The sequence below is a fragment of the Saccopteryx leptura genome, chromosome 5 (genome assembly GCF_036850995.1).
Source record: "Saccopteryx leptura isolate mSacLep1 chromosome 5, mSacLep1_pri_phased_curated, whole genome shotgun sequence".
NCBI lineage: Eukaryota > Metazoa > Chordata > Mammalia > Chiroptera > Emballonuridae > Saccopteryx > Saccopteryx leptura.
Genome location: NC_089507.1, coordinates 68,513,509 through 68,538,305, shown reverse-complemented (window position 1 = coordinate 68,538,305; position 24,797 = coordinate 68,513,509). Strand labels below are relative to the sequence as shown.

General features: G+C 40.2%; 1 protein-coding gene across 4 annotated transcripts in view; it reads right to left on the bottom strand.

The window, feature by feature from the left end:
* The window catches only part of AFF1 (ALF transcription elongation factor 1), a 210,229-nt gene that overhangs the window by 115,007 nt on the left and 70,425 nt on the right, over window positions 1-24,797 (bottom strand). The gene's annotated exons all lie outside the window — the stretch shown is intronic.

The window sequence follows — 24,797 nt, the reverse complement described above, 5'->3', positions numbered from 1 at the left end:
TGACCCTGTCTGAGGCCGATACTTGAGTACTGAGCTATTTTTAGCACCTGAGGCTGACGTGCTCGAACCAACTGAGCTATCCTCGGCACCGGGGCCAATGCTCAAAACCAACCAAACCACTGACTGTGGAAGGGGAAAAGGGAGAGAAGGGGGGAGCAGATGGTCGCTTCTCCTGTGTGTCCTGACCAAGAACTGAGCCTGAAACGTACATATACTGGGCCAACGCTCTAACCACTGAGCAACTGGCCATGGCCATAGTTATATTTTTAAATATAGTGAAACAGGCTGCTGTGGACACACACATGAAGGGATAAATTTTTTTATGACTGAAATAGTTTTTTTAGGCTCTAACAACATATGGACATAAAAACACAGATAACTAATCTTACACAAAACAGGCCAAGTTTAAGAACAAACTGTTCATATGACGTTTTTGCAGAATCATCAGCAGTTTTTCCTTTACATCTTGAATTACAGTTATCTGTCCTCAACTGCACGTCACACTTGTTTTCACAGCAAAAAAGACTTAATGTCAGAAAAAATAGAGGCCGTCTCATTTTTCTATTCCATTTCATTCCACAGAAATTTCAAGTAGGAACAACAGGGAGATTATTATAGAAGAGGAAAGCTGGAAACCCGTATTAGTATTTTATATGGCAACAAGCAACAATTACATGTTTCTAAATATTCTCATTTTAATCATAACCCCAGCTCACCTCCTACCACTCCTAAAACTGGCATCTCCTGAAAGCTAAACAGTAAGTGATTGTTTTCCTGAAGAAGTCTTCCTTCATTTTGACCTCTGCTAAGCAGTGTTATGAGCCTTACAAAGCTTGTTAGGATTCTTTGAGCTGGATTTTGGCCCAGTCATGAATATTTATATACAGAATGTATTATCTTTTCCCCATCACTGCCAACAGGCAGTTCACTTGCATAAAACAAAGGGTACTTATCAAACTTAATTAAGTATCCTTCCACCTTTTTCAACACTAAAACTAGAATCTGAGAGTTTAATTAATTAAAAAAGATAAGAAATAAACTTTGAGATTTTGAGATTGTGTCTTTATAATGCTTTCAAATATTCATTTTCAACTCTTTTTGAAAAGCAGAAGTTAATATATCTATTGTAAAGAAACAATAAGCAAATATTCAAAATTATAAAATACACTGACAATGTATATTAAACAAGGCTTCTGACTGTAAAATATTTTCTTCAAAACATTAAAATTGCATTTTAAATTTTATTTATACCACTTAAATTTACTTAAGTGGCATGAATACCCTTATCCCTAGTTTTCCATAGTCCGACCCAAGATTTTAAGCGTCACAGAATGAAAGTTGAAAATCTATTTGTTTCCAATAAATACTGATACCTTCCTATGTATGTGCTAGAAATAAGGAGACTCCACAATCTAGTAGGAGAAAGACACAAAGGGGGGAACCTCTCTAAGACTGACTGTAGGTTGGTCACAAGTGCTAAAAAATCAGAAGAAAAAAACACCAAGTCGAAATGGAGGGGCCTGGGGTGATGTAATTAAGAGCTGTGGCATCTGACCTTGAAAGATGAGCAGAAGTCTAGAAGAGGAAGAGGTCTACCTACCCCTGCTGAGAAAGCTTTTAAATCACAGAGGAGTGACCATTCATTCACCTCTGTGGTGTTTGCACCCATTATATCTCATCCCTCAATTCCAACTCCAAACTTTTCCAAAGAAACCTGGATAATTTGTAGGGAGGACAGTATTCTGTAACCATCAGCTCCAACGGGCTGGCCTAGAGCCTCGATGGTTTTTCAGGGCAGCCATCGCCTGGTAATAGGCTGTGGATTCTCCTCAGCTGGAAACAATGATCTCAAATGACTCTGCGTGGAAAACTGTCAATTGTAGAAAATGAACGCGGTGGGGATGTCAAAGTTTAGAATGTAAATGGACTTAACTGACCGTGGCCTCAAATAATCACAAAAGCAAAACTGATCACTCCTCCTCGGCCTTCCGTCCTCATTGCCCTGAAGAGCACAGTCTCGCTGCCCACAGAGCACCAGCCCACTCATTACGGATTCCTGCTGTGCAATGTCTGGCCTGACTCTCCATTTCAAATGATTTTACACTACTTCAAGACCTCCATGTATCATTCCTCCTGCTGAAGCAGCACTTGAAATTACACGATTTAAAAAGTTCAGCAGTAAATTTAAAAGGAACATTTCGTTGAACACCCCCACTCCAAATTGCTTAATTTCCTGGCATGCTTCATCCAGAAATTTCACTTGTAAGTAAAATTAGTGAAGAGAATAGGGCTACCCATCACAAAAAGGGGGGAAATTTTAAAACATTCCTGTTTTATTTAATATTGGTCAATAATTAAATTTCAACCTAAAAATATACATGAAACAAAGAAGAAAGATGGAGTAGATTAGGGGTGGCAAACTATGGCCCATAGGCCAAATTTACCTGTTTCTGTAAATACAAATGTACTGGAACACAGCCAGGCCCATTTGTTTACATGCTGCCCCTGGCTGCCTTGTTCCTAGGAGGGTAGAGTTGAACAATTGCAAAGCTGAGTAGTTGCAAAGACCCATGTGCGGTGAGGCCTAAAATATTTACCATCTGGACCTTTACAGAAAAGGTTTGTCAACCTCTGGACTAGGCCTTAAGAAAAATAAAGGGTGGATTTTCCTTTTTCTTTTTTTTAAGATTTTATTTATTGAATTTTAGAGAGAGGAAAGAAAGAGAGAAAAGGGGGTGGGGGGGTTAGAAAAGTGGGAAGCATCAACTTATAGTAGTTACTTCTCGTCTGTGCCTTCACTGGGCAAGCCCAGGGTTTCGAACTGGCAACCTCGGCATTCCAGGTCAGCACTTTATCCACTGCGCCACCACCAGTCAAGGCCAGGGTGGATTTTAAAGTTAATTTTGAAGCGTTTCATTTTCAAGGAGTGAAGTACAGACTGCTTCTGAAATAATTTCGGCTGGAATATATCAGTCTTTCAGTAACACCAAATTTCTCTCTTATCAGTTTTCCTGACATATGAGGAGATGGAAAACGTCCATTCTTTTCTCTAATTATCTCACTTGAATGCCTTCCTCTCTTATTCCAAATGACTGGCATAATGCAGTGTGGACTGAAAAGTGCCAAGCTGGCAGCCTCAGGTTCTAGAGCCACTCTCTGTATGATATTATCTCATCACTCTAGGACTCAACGCCCCCATCGGCAATACCTTGCCTGGCCTAACAAGCCTCAGTAAAAAGAGTATGCTGGTGGAAGTTCGGGACATCTATGAGGCATAAAAACCATTCCAGTCATGAGCTCTAATTGCATCTTCAATGCAATAATGGCTTTGACACTACAAATCCTTAGCATTTTAGGATGAAATAAGTGGAAAAGAACAGGAGAAGAGGGAGATGGCAGAGCAGAAGAAAACATTAGGCGAAGCGCCGGGATTAAAAACTCCCAAGGCACAGTGAGTCCATCCAACTTCCCTGAGCTATCTCTCTGCTCCAGCAGGTGGGTGTGGTTTTTGGAAAATATGAAGAATTAAGCCTGTGGCTGCTATTAAAGGTCAGGACTTAATGTTCCTCAAATGTCCTAGTTGTGCAGACGTCTGATGGGAGACTGCACCACTATATTTGAATACCTTTATTGAAATAAAAGGACGTCTGTCATGTTGACAGTGGAAGGAAACAGGTTGACGGCATTGATAAAATTAAACAGATCTTCAAACGGAGGTAGCGTGAACCTCACACATATGTATGTCTTACTCCTTAGAATTTAAAACCTTCTAGGAGGTCCCTCACTAATTAAGGAAGCGACCCCAACTCTGCCCTCGGGAGGATGCTGCTTTCCTCACAACTCTGGCCCAATCACAGACTCAACAATAAAATAGCTGACAAAGAGCTAGAACTCTTCACATTAGACTTTACCGAAAACTGCAGCTCACAGAATAGAAATAAACAGGTAACATGAAACCAGGTAATTTAAAGGACAATTTACCCACTTCAGCTTGGGGCCCCTGGTTACCTGCAGATCCACTCACTGCCAGGTTACTTGGGAAGACATTTTATCACCCCAGACTTCTGTCATCTTGGCCCAACAGAGAGGTGCGCAGGCTGGGCAACACCATCTAAGTCCACCTTCTTCAGAAGAGACCCTGCCTCCCTACTCATGACTTCACGGCTAACTCTGGAAAAACGCAACCCAAATCTTTTAGCAATCCTCTGAAACATGCATTCTTAAAGTAGCAGAAAATGGCTTAGTAATATTCCGTCACGTGTATTTTATTGTTACCCCTCAAAAAAGGGAGGTCTTAAAGAACAGACAGGGGTTTCCACTCCCCACAAACTGTCTTCACTTGGAGGAAGGGCTAATTTAAAAAAATTATTAATGATTTTGGAGTCAGAATCAAGTGTTCAAAGCACTTTGGGGACCCCTGTTTTACTGTTTTAAAGAAAGCAGTCACTATATCCCTGGTCACAGACAGAAAAAATTTTAGTTTGTAATAGTCATGTCATTTTAAAAAACAATATTCAATACATCTTAGGAAGGCCAAAAATCCCAGAAATTCAATAAAGCAATCCAGCAGAATTTTTTGCAAGAGACGTGGGTTAAGAAAAATGCATCTTAATTCAAAGGTTTTGGTCTGAGACCCCAAGAAATTACCTAATAATCTACAAAAAGAGATGTCACCAGGCACATACATTTTACAACTTTTAAAAAACAGAAATAGCATCTTAAATGAATAAAAATAAAATAGGGATGTGCATATTTACTTATCTCTGATTATCTTCCCAAATATACCCCAAAGAAAAACCGTAAGATTAGTTCTGCATCTTCACAAGGGTATAGTTAACAGAGGTGTGCACCATCAAAAGGTCACCAGTACACCTAAGGTTTGTGCATTTCGTGGCACATAAATTTTATGGTAACAGGAAAAAATCTGTAAATAAATACTTAACTTTAATGATATACAAGGTGAAGTGGGGGAAAGAAAGTACACTAATATTTGCAACTCACGTAAGAAGTACAGAATAAAGATTAACAGATGAATGCAGCAATGAAGAGATGAACAGATATATGGCAATGCAAGCATAATAGAGCATTAATAATGTCATCTGGGTATAAAGCTTTTGCCATGAAATTCTCCTTTCAACTTTTATAAATGTTTGAAAACTTTCATTAACACAAAACTAGGAAAAACAATGAACTACAAGAATAAACTAGTCGATATAACAGGATCAGAGAAGACGCCACACACTGGGCGCTCGGCCATCTTTCCCTCAGACATATCTGGAAGACTTCCGATTAACTAAAGTTTATAAGAAAGGATGAACTTGGAAGCACACATTCACCTATCAAATAGCACAGTGGACCTTGGGAAGGAAAGGCACTAAGGAGCAGTCCTGAACTCGTGAGCCACACAAGCCCATCTGCCGCTGGCAGAACTGAAACTCGAGCACAAGCGTGCCTGCTGCTGGGGGGAGGGGTGTTATCCGTGCATGCACACTGGGCAATACCTTATCTCACTCCTTCAAAATCTTGCCCTGGCCTCTGTTTTTAGCTCTACTGAGCCCCTACAAGTGAGCCAGTGGATGCACACCGTTACAGGAGTAAGTTTCAGGCTCCCATCTGGAAAGCTTGCTGGGCAATCTCCTTAGCAGCCACCGTGATGATTTCATTCACCTTTCCCTCCTCCCGCCTATCTTCATCATTTAAGAGAAATAGTTGCTTTTTCCTATTTGAGAAATAGATTGTTCATGAGACTTTGGAGAATTTAGCTGCTCTGATTTTTGTCCTGTTTCTTCGTGCGCTGATTCAGTACTACCGCCAGGCTCACATTTCCTACTTTGGATTTCAAAGTGTTTTCCCTGCGAGTCCTTCCCTGCAAAATTGCCAAGTCAGAAAAGCTTTGGGCTTTAAGGAGGGCCTGGTTCTATGGTTCTGTTTTTCCTAGTTTGAGCTGCATCTGATGTACAACAGGCCCAGGCTTTAGAAACACATTTTACACGAGTGAATCTGTAATACAATATATAGGTGGCTACTTTATAACCACCCATCTCCCTTTCTGCACGTTTCCCCCCTTGAACTCGTTCAAAATGCTGCCGCAATCAACCTCTGCCCTGCCCGATACCTTAAGGCCCCTTGTCACTCAGAATCCTTTCCTTGCCCCTTTAGGAGGCTCTCTGCTAATGGGCCCTCCTCACCTCTGACCCCCCAGAACCCCCTGCTACAGAGCAGTCGGATGTCCACTCAAGGTCCCTAAAAAGAGACTGCTGTTGGTAATTTCTTTTTCTTTTTTTTTCTTTTTTCTGAAGCTGGAAACAGGGAGAGACAGACTCCCGCATGCGCCCGACCGGGATCTACCCGGCACGCCCACCAGGGGCGACGCTCTGCCCATCCTGGGCGTCGCCATGTTGCGACCAGAGCCACTCTAGCGCCTGGGGCAGAGGCCACAGAGCCATCCCCAGCGCCCGGGCCATCTTTGCTCCAATGGAGCCTTGGCTGCAGGAGGGGAAGAGAGAGACAGAGAGGAAAGCGCGGCGGAGGGGGTGGAGAAGCAAATGGGTGCTTCTCCTGTGTGCCCTGGCCAGGAATCGAACCCGGGTCCTCCGCATGCTAGGCCGACGCTCTACCGCTGAGCCAACCGGCCAGGGCTGTTGGTAATTTCTAAGTATGGCTCTGCTGAATTTGGGGAAGGCAGAGAGGAGGCTGAGCAATATATAACAGAATGAAATATTCTGGTTACCAGCACAGTAAGCTTATTACGAGCATGGTCTCTGGAGTTTGTGAAGGGTTCAAACCTGGGTTCTGCCACTTCCTATCTGTGATCCTTTCCGCAAGTCATTTAACCTATCTAAGTCTCAATTACACCAGCCATTAAAAAGGGGTGGTGATAAGTAATAGTACAAGTTTCCTAAGATTAAGGTGAGGTTTAAGTGAGCTGATAACTGGTAAAGTATATGGTATACAGAGAGAATTCATGTGGGTAAGAAAAGAGAAGTCAGAAAATGTCCCCCAGATGTAAGTCCAGCCCTGAAAATAATGAGGCCTTTATCTATCCCACCCAGGTTTTACATTTTCCCAATTCGCAGCTTGTGTCCATCCAAGCCTTTTCCAACCCAGGTGCCCTCCACTTCAACAAATCTTTTCTCACCACCACACTCAGAAATGTTTCTTTCATTTTCTTAAATTCTAAGAAAAGTTTGATCACTTCTCCTTTTTCTCTATGGCTATGCAATCCACACAAGTACTCAGCACTGTTTTGCACACATTGTGCCCAAACAGGATAAGTAACCAACATCTGGGGCAGCACTGATTGAGCTGCAGTCTGGTTACAACGTACCAGGGTCCTCTGACACACAAACACCCCCACACCTATGACCTACAGAACTTGCAGAACAGGGGTTCTCATCCATGGCACTATCGACATTTTGAGCCAAATAAATCTTTGTGGTGGGGGCTGTCTTGTGCACTACAGATGTTTGGCAGGATCATTGGCATCTTAGATGAGGGTAGTAGCATACCCTCCTTCCCAGCTGTGACAATAAAATATGTTTTAGACATTGCTAATATTCCCATGGGTGGGGTGTGGTGGTGGTAAAATTCCCCACCCCACGTTAAGAACCACTGCTGTAGAAAATGAGAAATATTCCCCAAGTCACCATGTGACTTTTCTATTCAGTCAGTGGCCATCACAATGAAACAGGTTGAAAACAGACACAGAAAACCTTTCCTAATTGCTACATTTGTGACAGGCACCTTCTAGACTTGTCACTACTAGCTACTGGCAACAGGGCAAGTCACAACCTCTCTGAGTTCTGATTTCCTCTTCTCTAAAATGGAGATAATTATACCAAAGGTTTAGAATGGTGGTAAAAATTAAATTAACTGATGTACGGTGCTCAGTCCAGTGCCGGGCACATAGTAAGGATTCACTCAGTAACTATGAGCTTTTTTTCAATTTTTTTTATTTATTCATTTTAGAGAGGAGAGGGAGAGACAGAGAGAGAGAGGAGAGACAGAGAGAGAGAAGGGGGGAGGAGCTGAAAGCATCAACTCCCATATGTGCCTTGACCAGGCAAGCCCAGGGTTTTGAACCAGCGACCTCAGCATTTCCAGGTCGACGCTTTATCCACTGCGCCACCACAGGTCAGGCAGTAACTATGAGCTTTTAATCCATGCAAACAGCCGGAGTCCCACTGCTGGACAAAGCGGCACAGGCACTGGTTCCCACCCGCCTCCCATTCTTTCTGTGCTTCTCCCACCCACCTTCTCCCCAAGAAGGTAAGATAATTCAACGCTAACCACAGTACAATGAGCCTTAGAGCTAACAGCATATTAAACAGGGTAAGAGACTAGCAGAAGAATCCAAGGGCGGTATGAAAATGTGGTGTCCTGCAGCAGAGGCACAGGGGTGTTTGCATTTCAGACTAAAAAGAAAGAGGCCGGAGGATGTCTGTTTCATTCCAAAATAAGTTCCTCATAAGGAAGCGGCATCCTGAAGGAGGTTTTACCCAGGAAGGTTCCACCCACATATAGCTTCCTTTCCAAGTATTACAGGAGTTCCCCGAGATACATATACTCCACAACTCCAAATAGCTGCACGGCCTCTCCCTATTTCCCCAGGCCGTAACCAAGTTGTGAGCAGAAGGCACTTCCCAGTGCTGGGCATCCAGAAGCACTGGCTTCACGATTCTGCACCCTGAGAGGAATTCTACACATACCATGTCTCTCTAATCTCATTCCCTTTTCCTCTTCCTGTTCCACACTCACAGTTCAGTTAGAAGACAGACACACACGATCATGTTTCATTTTCTCTATCCAATCTTTGCCCCATTAGTAAACCAAGGAGCATATATATAAGTATATGAAGAACAAAGAAGACATTTACATACAAGTCTGAAGCAGAGGCTGCGATGTCAGCTGTCACTTGCTGGCTGTGCAACCTTGGTCAGTTCAACTCCACAAACCTAAGATTCTTCATCTGTACAATGGGAGTGACAATCTCTGACTGATAAATTCAGTGATATTTAATATGTCAAGTTCCTGGCGCATGGCTCAGGACATAACAGAATGTTCAATAAATGATGGTTATTATCATAAATCAAAATTATACATACAGCCTCCCTCTGTCCTTCAAAATGCCCGAGTTTACCACTGTAAGTGAAGAAATATTCTGGGTTCAGCCTAAGGCCCAAACTTTATCACATGGTTTCCATGGATGTTTGTGCAAAATATTTTGTGCTTCAAACCCATTTTTTTTAAAAGCAGTAAAGAGAAAACCATCTATGCCTCTTTTTTTCCCCTAATTCCCAACACTGACAGAAATACCCACCTATTCTTACCAGTTCAACTATGAAAATAATAGTGACAAACATCACTATAATTGTTAAATTATATCAGCAATATTTCCCTCAAATAAATAAGTGGTTTCAGTTACTCCTATCTTCTAGTTTGGGTACAATTTTTAAAGGAATCCTATAAAAATACAAGTATCTAAATTTTCTAATCCTGATTATTCAAACAAACATAAATGAGATAAAATTTACAAAGTTAAAGACAGTTGCCAAAAATCTGTTACTTCCTTGTCAATATTTAAATAAGACTGATAGCAAAAACAAGACAAAAAGAATGCAATTTTTTACCAGCTAATTTTAAACTAACATTTAAAAGCACAGTTAAAAAGAATGACTTCAGTCTGCATGGAGGATTCCAACTTGTGCACGATGCCATGTTTGGTTCTGTGTGAGCGTGCACGTACACACACCTGCACATGGAAACAGAAAAAACAAATCCTAGGGTTCTTCAATTATTAGGGGCTTGTGAGCTACATCCTAGTTTAACTCTAACAGTTCATAAGTAAATACTGAGTGAGTGAAGCTCATAAACAGGGTGTTCAGTGTGGTTTCCATCACCAGTATCACCAACAGGTCAAACAGGGCTTCTAGCACAATCTATATAACACCTTGATCAGTCAATATAATCTGGGATCTTTTTCACCTTTAAAAATGTATTCTTAGCATGGCATTTTTCAATGTAAAAAGTCTTTTCTGTTTCTCTTCAAATTTAAAATGACAACTGCAAACATCATTAACAGCCTAAAGTAATCTGACCTCATCTTTCCCCCTATATATTAATTCAATCACTTATCAAACATACACAGAGAATGATTCAATTATGTGAAAATATTTAATGTGTAAAGAAATAACTGGAAAGGAACAAAAAGAAAAGATTTGAGTCCTGACCTGGTAGCTCAGTTGGTTAGAGTGTCATCCCAATACACTGGGGTTGCAGGTTTGATTCCCCAGGTCAGGCACATACAAGAATCAACCAACAAGTGCATAAAGAAATGAAACAACAAACTTATTTCCCGCTCTCTCGGATCAATACATTTTTTTAAAAAGAAAATGTTTGGTGAAGTTGTTGAGGTTAATGAAGACCAGTCCCTTTCATTTTAATTACAATTAACTTTAATATATTGTTGCTTTTGTTTTACTAAACTACAAAAAGTTTTGAAAGAAACTAAATTTTATCTATTATGGCCAAGAGAAAGTGAATGAAGAAAAGGTCTCCTAGAAAGTGAGATACTACCCACAGCAAAACGACAGCAGCACGTGCCCTTCTGCCTACAGCCGATGTAAATCACCTATAGAAACATGACCCCACCCCTAGAGTTATATTAACAATGCATTCATGTATAACAAGGGCAAAAATACATTTTCACTTCATTCTGGAGAAACTGGGGCAAATGAGATTTCCCAAATGTCTCCGAGATTAGCACGTGGTGTCTGGTTAGTGATTCAGGAGTCCCTGGCACTCTACCTTACATTTTCCACTTCATGAAAATCTACAAAGCACGCAGTAATCCTGTGTAAAACTTGAACACTTCTGAAAAACAGGATGAGGTTTACAAGTTTTTAGGAAGTCATCCTATTAAAACGCCACTTGCTTTTTTTAAATACTCAAGTTGATCTTGAAAAATATACCGGAGAAATCCATGAATCTAAAAGCTCAGAGACTAAAGAAGGAAGACCAGCCCTGTCACTTAGTAAAACACATTATAAAGGTATAGTGATTGAGTATGATGATGGCTTTTGAATACAGAGAACAGAAATGGCTAGTTTTGAGGGAGAGGGGGAGAATTCTAGAACACTTCCCCCTCATTCAAAAAATCAACAAGGATAAAATATTTAAAGATATTATCTTTCTTTTTAATCACCAATACTAAAGAAAAAAAACAACAAAAAACAAAACCCTTCTGGAACAATCCATAATAAACTAATTACTTCAGGGAGAGACAATTTAAATATAAAGAAAAAACAGGCCCTGGTCGGTTGGCTCAGCGATAGAGCGTCGGCCTGGCGTGTGGGGGACCCGGGTTCGATTCCCGGCCAGGGCACATAGGAGAAGCGCCCATTTGCTTCTCCACCCCCCCTCCTTCCTCTCTGTCTCTCTCTTCCCCTCCCGCAGCCAAGGCTCCATTGGAGCAAAGATGACCGGGGCGCTGGGGATGGCTCCTTGGCCTCTGCCCCAGGCGCTAGAGTGGCTCTGGTCGCAACAGAGCGACACCCCGGAGGGGCAGAGCATCGCCCCCTGGTGGGCAGAGCTTCGCCCCTGGTGGGCGTGCCGGGTGGATCCCGGTCGGTCGGGCGCATGCGGGAGTCTGTCTGACTGTCTCTCCCCGTTTCCAGCTTCAGAAAAATACAAAAAAAAAAAAAAGTAAAAAAAAAAAAAATATATATATATATATAAAGAAAAAACAATTACATATATTTAAGCATAAACGCACTGCATCAACATTTGTAAAGCAAAAACTTCAGGAGATACTAGAAGAAATAGAAATTTAATTGTATGAGGCATTTTATTCGCCTCTTAGTACACGACATGATGGGCAAATGTAGAAATAGTGTAAGATAGGTATAGTATACAAATGCACCTTTTGCCCTGCTCAGTTGGCTGAGTGGTAGAGAGTCAGCCCTGGCATGTGGAAATCCCGGGTTCTATTCCCGGCAAGGGCACACAGGAGAAGCACCCATCTGCTTCTCCACCCCTCCCCCTCTCCTTTCTCTATCTCTCTCAGTTGGCCTGAACACTGAGGATGGCTCTATGACCTCCACCGCAGGCGCTAGAATGGCTCTGGTTGCAACAGTGCAACGGCCCAGATGGGCAGAGCATCGCCCCCTAGTGGGCTTATGGTGTGGAGCCTGTCGGGCACATGCGGGAGTCAGCCTCACTGCCTCCCTTCTTACTTCAGAAAAATACAAAAACCAAACAAAAAAAACAAAAATAAATGCACCTTTAACTCTGTGCCCCGAAAATAAAGATTATACTTTCTTTAATGTGTTCACAATGCAGTCATAAAAATTATGTATCACAAAAAGTCTATTAACAAATACATTTATTTGAAAATAACTATATAGAGGTACAAAAGAGATAAGGTGATAGTAAATGCAGGTCTCTGAAGCAACTTTATATAATCAAACAGGCTGTTATGCGATGCCTGCAGAGGGTAAGAACCTTCAGTTCCGGTAGTACCTAGTGTTGTGATCACATTTTATTTCAAGAAGCCAAAGAATCCCTCAAGAAATTGGTACTTAAAACACCTGTTACTTCCTGAATATCCAAGGTAAAGATTATTTTCTTTAAAAAAAAAAAAAAAACTAAAAGAACACCATCTTCTAGTGTGTTTTCTTTTTTTTTTTTTTTTTTTTTCCCCTCCTTTTCCAAGAGAGAGGAGTGGAGATAGAAAGACAGACTCCCTCATGTGTCCTGACCAGGATCCACCTGGCAGCCCCTATCTGGGGCCAATGCTCGCAACCAAGCTATTTTTTAGCGCCTGAGGCAGAGCCTCCATGTAGCAATGCACAGCACCCAGACTGGTGCACTCTAACCAACTGAACCATGGCTGCAGGAGAGGAAGGGGGGAGGGGGCGGGAAGTGGGGGAGCAGAAGGGGAGGGGGTGGAGAAGTAGATGTTCGCTTCTCCTGTGTGCCCTGACCAGGAAGCGAATCTGGGACATCCACACGCCAGGCTCATGCTCTACCACTGAGTCAGCCGGCCAGGGCTTCTACTGTGTTTTCATGTTTAATTATCTTCAAGAATAAGTTCATTCCTGGGTTTGTTTAAACCTAACATACATAAATTATTTCTTCAAGATCCGTTCTTTGGCAGAGATGAAAGCCATCCTTCATACCACTTCCCAAAATAGTCTGTCACATGCAGAAAAGGGTGCTTTGTAAATTAACTTTTGTGTTTAATACTGTCTAAACCTTCATCATTTTCTTATGACTATACCCACAGAGCTGGAACTCTCTAATTCTATCATATCCCTTACTTGATGTCTTCCAAACCAAGAAAAATGACCACTCAAATTTCTTTTCCACATGCTTGTTTACAGTTATGCACCAATTCAGGCTAACTTCTAGAAAATATAGTCTCATGATTGTCTAACCATTATGCTGTACACCTGAAACTAATACAAAAGTATACTGAATATAACTGTGGTAGAAAAAATGAGCCCTGGCTGGATAGTTCAGTTGGTAAGAGCATCGTCCCAAAGCACAGGTTGCCATTCGATCTCTAGTCAGGGCACATACAGGAACAGGTTGATCCTGTCTCTCTCTCTCTCTCTCTCTCTCTCTCTCTCCCCCTCCCCCCACTGCTCTCTCATTAAATTCAATGAATAAATTTTTTAAAAATTGCTTTTAAAGAGGAAAATAATATAGTATATTTTAAAAGTTTCAGTTATACTGTTATGGAACTCATTTTTGCCTTCTATCTTAATCTACTAAAGAACCTGCACACATTGTGGCTAGCTGGCTAGCTCTTAGTGAGCAATGAGGGATTCTTCAACATACGGCTCGGATAATACTAAAAGTGCTGTTTGCCTGACGTGTGATAGGGCAGGGATAAAGCCTCAAACAGGAATGCTAAGGTCACCAATTCAAACGCATGGGTTTGCCTGGTCAACATATATGGGAAGAAATTATTATAAGTTGATGCTTTCTGCTCCTCTCCCTACCTTTCTCTTTATCCTCTCTCTAAAAAGCAATAAGTAAAAATTTTTTAAAAGCACTGTTCATGCATGTGAACTTGCTATAGTCACAAACCCAAAAATACTGATATAATCTTTAAGTAGGTAAATTAATATCCAAAAGCAGTGAATTCCAATAACATGCCATAATCAGAGGCCCCAAAGCTGATGATGGCAGCATGGATGAGACAACTAACCAAGGCCTCAGAGCTTTTTTGCAGATAGCAACAGAGTGATGGAAAGATGATAATTCACTTTTACAACCATTACATGTGCACCTAATGATAATTTCAAAGCATTTCAGAAATAATTTTGTTCATAAAATAACTTTTCCTGAAGTTTGGAGCATACCACCAATTGAGAGTACATGGTCATTACCTTCCCCTGACAGTATTCAATTTGTAATGATAATTTCCAAAAGCTTCACTTAGATAATATATCTTTGTATATGAGGTTGTAGTCATGAGAACTAATTTTGGCCTAAATATTTATATAAAAAAGCACATTGAAATAAGAATTTCTAGGGCCACTTAACAGTTATGAAACAAAGGGTTTGCCCTGACAACAGCATGGACCCACATGTGGTTGTCCTGGGTTTGATTCCTGGTCAGGACACATAGAAGTGGCCATCTGCTTCCCCCCCAGCCCCCATCTCTCTTCCTTGTTCTCTCTTCCCCCACACACAGCCATGGCTCTACTGGCTCCAGTGAGTTGGCCCCAGTGCTGAGGACTCCATGGCCTCCAGCTCAGGTGCTAAAAAGAGCTCAGTTGCCAAGCAACAGAGCTGCACCCCAAGATGGATAGAGCATTGCCCCATGGGGGCTTGCCAGGTGGATCCCAGTTGGGGCACATGTGGGAATCTCTCTGCCTCTCATGCTCTCATTTAATTAAAAATATAAAAAGAATAAAGGGTTTATGTTTAATAATATATTTTTGCTATTTGAGGGGTTAACGAGTTGTGGATTGGGAGTTTTGTTTGCTATTTTGTCAACAGCTACATTGAGTTTAAATTTTAATTTGATTTCCTTTGAACATTCCTTTATATAAGTTTATTCATCAAAAAGCCCAATCAAAAAAAAAAAAGCCCAATCGATTTAAGAAATACTATAAAGGATATTTTATGAGAATAAGAAAAATTGTGTTTTTAAGTCATGTATAAATTTAAAACCATATTTTCTTAACTAATCAAGTGCAACATTGATCAGATCTCAGAACCACTATTTTCACAGCCTACCTGAGAATGGAGACAGTAGTAACTTACAAAAAATTGAGTTAGATCCGTTTAAACATGGACTACAAAGGGCATATAGTTTGGAAAATAGTATGGCGCTTTCTCAAAAATTAAGCATAAAACTATCAAAGAACCTAGTAATTCCACTCCTAGGGTAGCTAACCAAGAAAGAGGAAAACATGTCTCCACAAAGACTTATATGCTCATAGCAGCATTATTCATATTGACCCTTCCCCCCAAAAGTGCACTGGAAACAACCAGTCTATCATATCTAGACAATGAAATACTATCCAGCAACTAAAAGGACAGAGCTACTGACACATGTTATGCCACAGATGAACCTGAAAAAATTATACAAGATTCCACATATGTGAAGTGCCCACAAAAGGTAATTTACACACAGAAAGTAAATTAGTGGTTGCATAAGGCTGGGAACAGGAGTTACCTATAAATGAGGAGGGGGGTCTTACTGGAGGGATAAAATGTTCTAAAATGAATTTATAGCAATGGTTGCATCACTCAGTAAAGTAACTGAAAATCACTAAATTATACACTTGAAATGGACAACTGTTATTATACGTAAAATATTCCTCAAAGCCTGACCAGGTAGGTAGTGGCACAGTGGATAGAGCGTTGACCTGGAATGCTGAGGACACAAGTTCAAGATTCTGAGATTGCCAGCTAGAGCATGGGCTCACCAGCTTGAGCCCAAAGTTGCTGGCTTAAGCAAGGGGTTCACTGGCTCAACTAGAGACCCCCCTACCCCACTCCCCGCTCAAGGCACATATGAGAAAGCAATTAATGAACTAAAGTGCTGCATCTATGAGTTGATGTATCTCATCTCTCTTTGTCTGTCCCTCTCTTTCTAAAAATAATAAATAAATAAATAAATAAATAAATAAAATAAACCTTAAAGTTGCCCCCCTCCTAAAAAAAATGAACTGTGAAGAAACATTCATAAAATTAGAAATAATACAGGAGATAAAAGATTTGAGTGCTGGTAAAGCTAACTACTCCTCCAAAATAGAGGGTCCTTTACCAAGCTACCAAAAAGACCAAGTAAGAGTGCAGCTACTACGTCATTCTTTTCAAATCACGGAGAACACCAATGCTTTAGGCGTGTCACTACAGAATATGGGTGACCCCAGGAGGAAACCAAGTTTTATTCTAGGCTTATCATGAGAACTGTCATGATTTTTTTAAAACCTACAAATAAATTTTGCAGTAAGTAAATCTAATGATTTTTCACTTTATCCTTAGAAAACATGACGGAAAACCGAGATGAAGAGGTTTGTTTGTAATAATAGGCCTATCATGAGGGTTGAAACAAAAACCCTACATGTATCAACACTATTGGCAAATGACAGATTATCAAATTCAATCTTTTAAAACTTCAAATCTAGGGTTTATTTGTCTTCTGGGCACAAGTCCCATTTAAAAACAAGCTAAACTTTAATTGGTTTACTTTGAATTTCACTAAAACAAAGTGACATGACTAGCAGGCAACACTAATCTCATTATTCTTTCCAACATTTTCAGGTAGCAGAACTTCATTTTGAAACAAATACAACATACTGGGTTTCATTTAGCTTTTTCACTATGCTAATGTTGCTGCCTAATTTTTTCCATGTGGTACGAAGTGTATTATTTGCCCAGCTTTTTTAATTGGCGAGTTAGCACAAGCTAACATGGTGTAATTCTAGAAGAGCACTGGGGGGGGGGGGGGGGGGGGGAGAGAGATACACAGACTGCAAAAGAATAACAGAAAAACATCATTCCTAAAAGTGTAATTGCTAGATCAAAGTTACTAGGAATAATTTGAATGAATGAATGAATAAAATGGCAGCTTTAGCTTGTGTTGCTGGCCAGAACTTTTATACGAATGAATATCCCTTTTTTTTTTTTTTGTATTTTTCTGAAGCTGGAAACGGGGAGAGACAGTCAGACAGACTCCCGCATGCGCCCGACCGACCGGGATCCACCCGGCACGCCCACCAGGGGCGAAGCTCTGCCCACCAGGGGGCGATGCTCTGCCCCTCCGGGGCGTCGCTCTGCCTCAACCAGAGCCACTCCAGCGCCTGGGGCAGAGGCCAAGGAGCCATCCCCAGTGCCCGGGCCATCTTTGCTCCAATGGAGTCTCGGCTGCGGGAGGGGAAGAGAGAGACAGAGAGGAAAGAGGGGGTGGGGGTGGAGAAGCAAATGGGCGCTTCTCCTGTGTGCCCTGGCCGGGAATCGAACCTGGGTCCCCCGCACGCCAGGCCGATGCTCTACCGCTGAGCCAACCGGCCAGGGCCTGAATATCCCTTTTTAATGAATTTTAAACTATTCAAAACATAGCATATTAACTCAATTAGAAGTTCTGTTTTCATTTAAATCAATGATTTTCAACCTTTTTATCTCGTGGCACACGTATCTAATTTCTAAAATTCTGTGACAACAAAAAAATATTTTTTGCTGATCTGACACACACACACACACACACACACACACAGCTATAATTTTTTATTCATTCACACCGGACAGCTATTGTGTTGGCAGTTCTTTCAGTTTTTCATTTGACAATCTAAGGGAAAAGTGGTCAATGTCCCAGACTAAATAGTCAAGTACTACATGCTTTAAAAATTCTTGCAGTGCACTGGTTGAAATTCCTGCACCCGAGCCAGATAGCTCAGTTGGTCTGAGCCTCATCCCCGAGCACAGCGGTTGCCAGCTCAATTCCCGGATCAGGGCACACACAGGAGCAGCTCAGTGTTCCCGTTTCTCTCCCTGCCTCTCTCTCAAGAAAAAACAAACAAACAAACAAAAAAACCTGCTGTGTTAAGTAATTTTTTTTAAAAAATCATAGTACCACAGACTCAAAGTTTTATCAGCATTTTGGTAGTAGAGCTACCATTTCTTACTACAGAAGAGCATCTTGATTAGAAATGTCTAAGATAAAATATTAATCTGTTAGTTGTGAGAGGAAAGTAAGTAGTTTTTTGCAAAGCTGAGTAGGAAACAGGTCACATACTTTGTACAAAACAATAGGAACTAGTTAATTTTATACCACTTTCCATAAACCCACATCCAAACAAAATCAGATACACCTGTATTTTTAAAACTGGGGGGGGGGGGGAGGTGGCAATTTAACAACTTATCCAGATGCACAGTATCCAGGAAAAAGCCACGTGATAGTCTCAGCTCTGTCACAAACACAAAAACATATGAACCAAATCAAAATTTAATTACACTGCACAACGCAGTTTGTGAATTGTGCTTCTTTTTCTTTTTTCTACTGCTGCTTTTGACCGGATAGTTTTCTGAAGGAAAGTTCCAAGAACTAAAGTTACAACACCCACATACCAGAAAGTGTTTCCTGAATTTTGTTATAGGAACCACATCTGCTATAATTTCAACATTTACTTTCCAGTAGGAGTCCCATTTTAAATTTTTGTTGAATATTATTTGTTCAACAACAGTACACCGAGACAGTACTTTTGTAAAAATAAATAAAAATAAAACAAAAAATTCCCACCAACCCTTCATTTCAGTTTCATGAAGTTTAGATATAATTCAGTTTAACTGTTGGGCGGGAACAAAACCAACTGCCACATAATAAACTTGGGGAACAGGGGGTAAAGAGTGAGTTAGTAGTTTTGGGAGGGAGTCCAGAGCAGGTAGAAAAGGGTAAATTAAATATCCAGGTCCTTGAGATGAAACAGTTCATGAAAAAGTGCTGCATGATTAAACATCGGGCATTACTTCCAGGTACCTTCTTTTTCCATGTAGGTGCATTTGCTTATTTCAACTAATACAGTTTGCAATATGTACTTAAAATTTATAGAGGTAGCTATCTACCTTCTCCACCAACCTCAAGTCGATGTCAATAGAGGGGAAAATGTTGTATACACTGGAGTTTATGTTAAATCAAATGTAACTGCACTGTACCATACATATTTGTAGTTTCTATCTCTCTTTCACACACACCCCATTTGATTCGTGGTAGGTAGGCCTCTGGCCTCAGAACCAGCAGGGCCCCACCCAAGCTCCACCCTGGACCTGCTCAATGGGAATCTTGCTGGTGGGGGTGGGGGGTAAAGAGAGACCAGACTGTTCACAAGCACTCATGATGATAATTGTAAAGTCTAATCAACTTTGAAACCTTGAGCTTAATAATGACCACACTGTACCTAAAATATTCTTTTACTTTTGTTTAATTGCCCATCCAGCAGTAAGCAATACTGAAAAGAAAGGCAATACCTTTTGGATACAGTAAAGGTCAGCTACTGACTCAAGAGTCGTATCCTTAGCTCTCTGCAGGCCACCCAAACAAACGCTCGCACGCGGCCTACAGATATCCAAGCAGCCATCATCATTAGCTATTATAGAGGAAGAACAATTTTTGGTACTTTTAGAATGTAACCAAACTGTGGCTGCCTTTTGGAAATATAATACCTAATACCAAAGTAAAGACAATTTAGGAATGAACAGAAACACAATATACCTTCCCCTTTCTGTTTCCTTCAGTTCCCTTTGACAAGATTTCACTTGGGATTTCTTAACATTTAAGTCTGACATCAAGTTACTGCTTTGAGTAATAAACCTTAAGAATCTAATAGGAGTTCAGGCTGGTTAAATGAAAAACAAAGCCAATAAACCAACACACACAAAAAGCAACAAACGTTTGCCAGAGAAAAAGACTTTCAGAATATTAAGTCTGTTGGCTGTGTGGCCATCAGGTTAAGCTTTAACTCACTGAGGACAGATAGGGAAAAAGAAAAGTTTGCATACAGGAAGGATTCTCAATACCAATCACTGCCAAGACACAAAAAGTTGGCACTTGGATGGTTCTAAAGTTAATTTTTACTTTTGGGTCTTCAAGGGCACTAACACCAAAAGCTATAAATCTTATTTTTCCCACTGAGCTCAGCTCTAAAGCTGAATTTCATCTGATACGTTTAAGTCTTAGCAAGACACTTTTGTGCAATTCTACTTTGAACAAATGAAAACATGTTATATTCATAGTAAAATGAATTAAGAACACTTCAGAAGCACAGGTAAAATACTACAAGTTTAGCTCCCCCCTCCCAATTTTTTCACATAAGTAAAAAAAAGACAGGTCATCATTTAAACTGCAGAAGTTATGCACCCACCTTCTATCAATAAAATGTAACTGAACTACAACAAAGAGATTATAATACCCAAGCTTGCTATGTTTATAATTCTGAGCCAAGAAATTCCGTCTTAAAGGTACCGACCATATTTCCAAGTAGTACAAAGGGGAAATCAAAATACACTGTTGCTTGTAGTCCTTTCTCACACATAGGACTTTCCTTTTTAGAAGATAGGAGATTTTGGAATTAAGTTTACTTGACAATTTTGAAAAACAAACAAAATGGAGGAATTTGCTAATAGAAAATTAAGTTTATATATTTAGAAGAAACCAAATTCTATGTTGTACCTCAAAGCAGTAATGAAACTCACCCGTTTTCTTAAGTCCTCCATTTTACAGCTATTAGGTAATACATAGATTTGGATGCTCAAAACAATTAATGATAGTACCAAGAGGAGTGAATAGATTTCTCTTATCCATGATTAAGATAACACTTTTCATTACTGAGTATATTTGATATTCAAATTGTTTAAACACAACATTCACTGAGTTGACTAAATTCTATGTGCAAAAGAATTTAGAACCAATTGATGAACACATTTTCATGGTCTAGTACAATAATTTTCAACCTTTTTCATCATGGCACACATCAACTAATTACTAAAATTCTGCAGCACACCAAAAAAATATATATTTTGCTTATCTGACAAAAAAATAGGTATATTTTTGACTCATTCACACTGGATGGTTATTGTTGTGTTGGCCGTTACTATTTTTTTTATTTGTCTAAGGGAAAAAGAGGTCTGGGCCCCTAACTAAATAGGTATTGCATGTTTTAAAAATTCTTGCGGCACACTAGTTGAAAATGGCTGGTCTAGTATAGAATCCCCTAAATCTCTCAAGGGATCATTTGTGTTAATTTTGCCAAAGAACATCCCACAAATCAACTGACTGAAAAAATGACTCAATCCTCTTTATCATCTGAAGGAACTTTTTCATCTGTGAGTCTGGAACCTCAGCTAGGCTCTCAGAATGAACTAGAAGGAACTCATTTAAGAAACCTGTGTTTCTCTTCTGTCAAAGACACTGTTTACAGTGGTGTCATAGAGGAAAAACTGAGTACATTCACTGAGTCAAAATAGTGCATAAATTATTTCCTTCTTGAAATCACTTGCTTGAACTGTACTTTCCAAAATACCATAGCAATAGTCTTTGATATTTGCTTATATTTAATCAGAGCTTCTTTGCTTTCAGGAATTTTCTTCCAAGGTATCAGTAGTTCATAAATCAGGGGTGGGGGCAGAGGGCGGAGCAAAACTGGTTCTATACCAGTTTAACAGCATTGCTTTTTTTGCTATGGAAAATTTTCCTTCACAAATGTCAAAGAGAGCCACCAAAAACCGGCTTTATACTAATCTTAGGAACAATCTAATTTAGCTATATTAAAAAAAAAAAATTCATTAACAAGTCAAATTCAAACCAAACAAACAAACCCCAAACTGTAGGAGAGTTGATAAACCTAATTTCCTTTTGCTGTTTGTGTGAAAGCGCTTTCTGTCAGAGATGTTCTCAGTCACCAGATGCTACTCTCCTGAAGAAGCAAGTTCTACTCCCCCCACCCCCAGCGTAGGGGTGGGCTAGGGCTTCTTAGGTAGCACAAAGTAGATCTTAAAACCAGTCAATCCCTGGTGGTAGTTGAAAGTATGTATATATTCCTTCCTAGAATTCAGGAATTGCTTCAATGAGGAGGCAGGCAGAGATGGGCACACAAAATCCTTTTTCTATTTTATCCATCAACATACTCCTCAATATAAAACAAGCTAATCCTCGCAGAAAAAGACAGATATGCACACTGTTAGGATTACATTCCTATCCTTACCTATCACAAGCTTACTGGTTCTCAAAAGAGAACATGCCAGGTTGTGTACTTCTATAAAAATATAGTCTCTGTGTGCTTTAGATCAGAATTTGGAAAGAAAAGCCAGAATCTGTACCTATTCACATTAGAGAAAGCAAGTTTGTTACAGTGCCCACAAAAAAACGTACTCAATGTATCTGTTGTGCTTACAGGTTCCAGAGAAAGCACACTCTAATCTGAGGGCTGAGGCACATCCTGCTGTAACTAATGTTGCATTTCTAAGTGACTGCCTCTCTCCACAACTCTGATAACTCAAAGCAAATATTCAATGTTTTCAAAATATTGACACAAATTCTAATTCCTAAGACTTAGGCAATTCACCTCTTTCAATAAATGTCTTCCTTTTCTAGAGAAGAAATAAACCACAAAGCAAAACAAAATAATCAATATCCTACTTTTAGGTTTTAAAACAAGGAAGAAGAATATACAACCTCAATTTATATAAATTCATAAACCAAGAAATACTTAGGTAGGTCCCTCCCTTATTCAAAGTACTTCTAGCTTATGCAAGAGACACTAAAAAATATGAGGTAGTATCTTGCCTTAAGGAAATGACTATCGAGAGGAATACACTGCCCAGCCTATGCACATGAAAAATTAGTCATATGCCATCCATTAGTAACAAATCAAGAATATTACCTTATAGCAATGAGAAACAATGAGAAAAGTGCCACAGTCATCTCAGGTAGTCACTACCAGTGCTACAAAATTGTTTCATATAACTTCCCACCTACCTCTTCCACTTTAAAAAAAAAATCAAATTTAAACAGTGCACAATGAAACTACCGTGGTTAGAACAAACTGAGCTACGAATCGTTAGGTCCAATGAGTCCAGCAATCTAAATTACAGTACTTGTTTCAAGAGCAAACAGATACTGTGTGTGGCACACGGGCAAGATTTTACTACCTCAGATTATGTGTCATGGATGATGGTTCAGTTTCACTTAGGACTACTCAGGGCAAATTGGCCCAGCTTTGAGGTTTCCCTGAAATCCACAAATATCTGCAACCTTCTCCATATAGTCTCTCTTTGGCTCTCAAAGGTTACCCACTCTCCCACAAAGCACAGTGTCTAAATGAGCTTGGACCACATTCCAGATGTAACTGGAGAAAATGGACATTTACAATTTGTGAGATATACTCCCATTACACAGGCTAAGAAAACAACACACATCACGGGCCTTGTGGCTTTTTCCTAGTTCAAGGGCATGTCTGAAGGCTAGATAGAAGAATGAAATATGTATAGTCCTCCTATTTCAATTGCTGGCACGTTGAACTACCACACTAAAAACTCAGATTATTATATCTGGGAGCAAAGCACTTTTAGCAGAAATTGTTTTTTGTACACTTAAACCAAGGCTTTGCAGCTCCCTTTTAACACCTTACCCTAGCATTAAAGAGGCAGCCTGGAAGTAAGGAAGTGCGGTACTGTGTGACCTCAGGCAAAAAACAGGCTGGCTGGGCCTCTGTTTCCTGAACTAACCTAATGTAAAAATAAAAGCACTTGACTACGTAAGTAACTGAGCAGAGTCAGAGGTAATCCAATTAAAGTCACTGTGCCTGGCATGCAGCAGTGTCCAATGTAGCTATTAAATCCATTTATTCCTAATTAGTTTAAGGGCTCAGGCATTGAAATCACTCACACCTGAGTTCAAATCCCAGGTCTGTATTATTGAGTTCTCTTAGAATTTCTTAGATCAAAATAACTTAATCTAAGGTTTTACGCCATGGACCCCTTTGGCAGTTAAATTTTAGTAGAGGGTAGCAAAAACAAATAGGCAACTTTTGTTTCTCAACCAAGTTTTTCTACTAGTTGGCCCCAAGTTAAGAACCCCTTTCCAAGAACAATCAATAAAATGGAGACAGGGATTAACCCACTGAGTTGAGAGGATTAAATATACAAAGCTGAGATGCTCTTTAAAAAAGTTCATTTTCTTCCTAGAAAGTTCTGTTTCTCAGGGAAAAAATTCAAATTCCCATCTAGTCCAGACTTCAACATCAGAACTCTAATTCTCTCAGTGATCTCTCTGGGTCTTCAGAAATAAAATGTGGTTAACTTTCTAAAATATCCTCAAATCGCTACACTAAAAATTTCAACTTCCAGAGCCCTCCCTCACATTTTAAACTGGTGACACCAAACTGCTTTCTAGTAAAACTAAAAGTTAAAAAGAGAATGTATACATAGCGCCTGTTTTCCTTAACGCCAACTGCTGTCACAACTGAAATGAAATCACACAACAGTCTGAGTTTTATAACCACTAATACCTGGTCATCAGTCGCTGACACTCATTACAGAATGAGGAACAACCCACGGAAGGTCTGAGCCGGAGGTTCCCACCAGAGCGTTCCGGACACCCACCGCTGCTCATCGCCCTCTCCCCTTCAGCGGCCCCGCACACTCCCGGTCTTTGCCTACTCAGCAGATTCAAGCTGTGTCGTTTTACGTGGAACCGTACATTTTAGCAGTAAAATCTTCAGTCACTCACCAGGCAAATTCTCAACCCTCTCCCTCCCCAAGGTGAACTGTTTCACATTAAT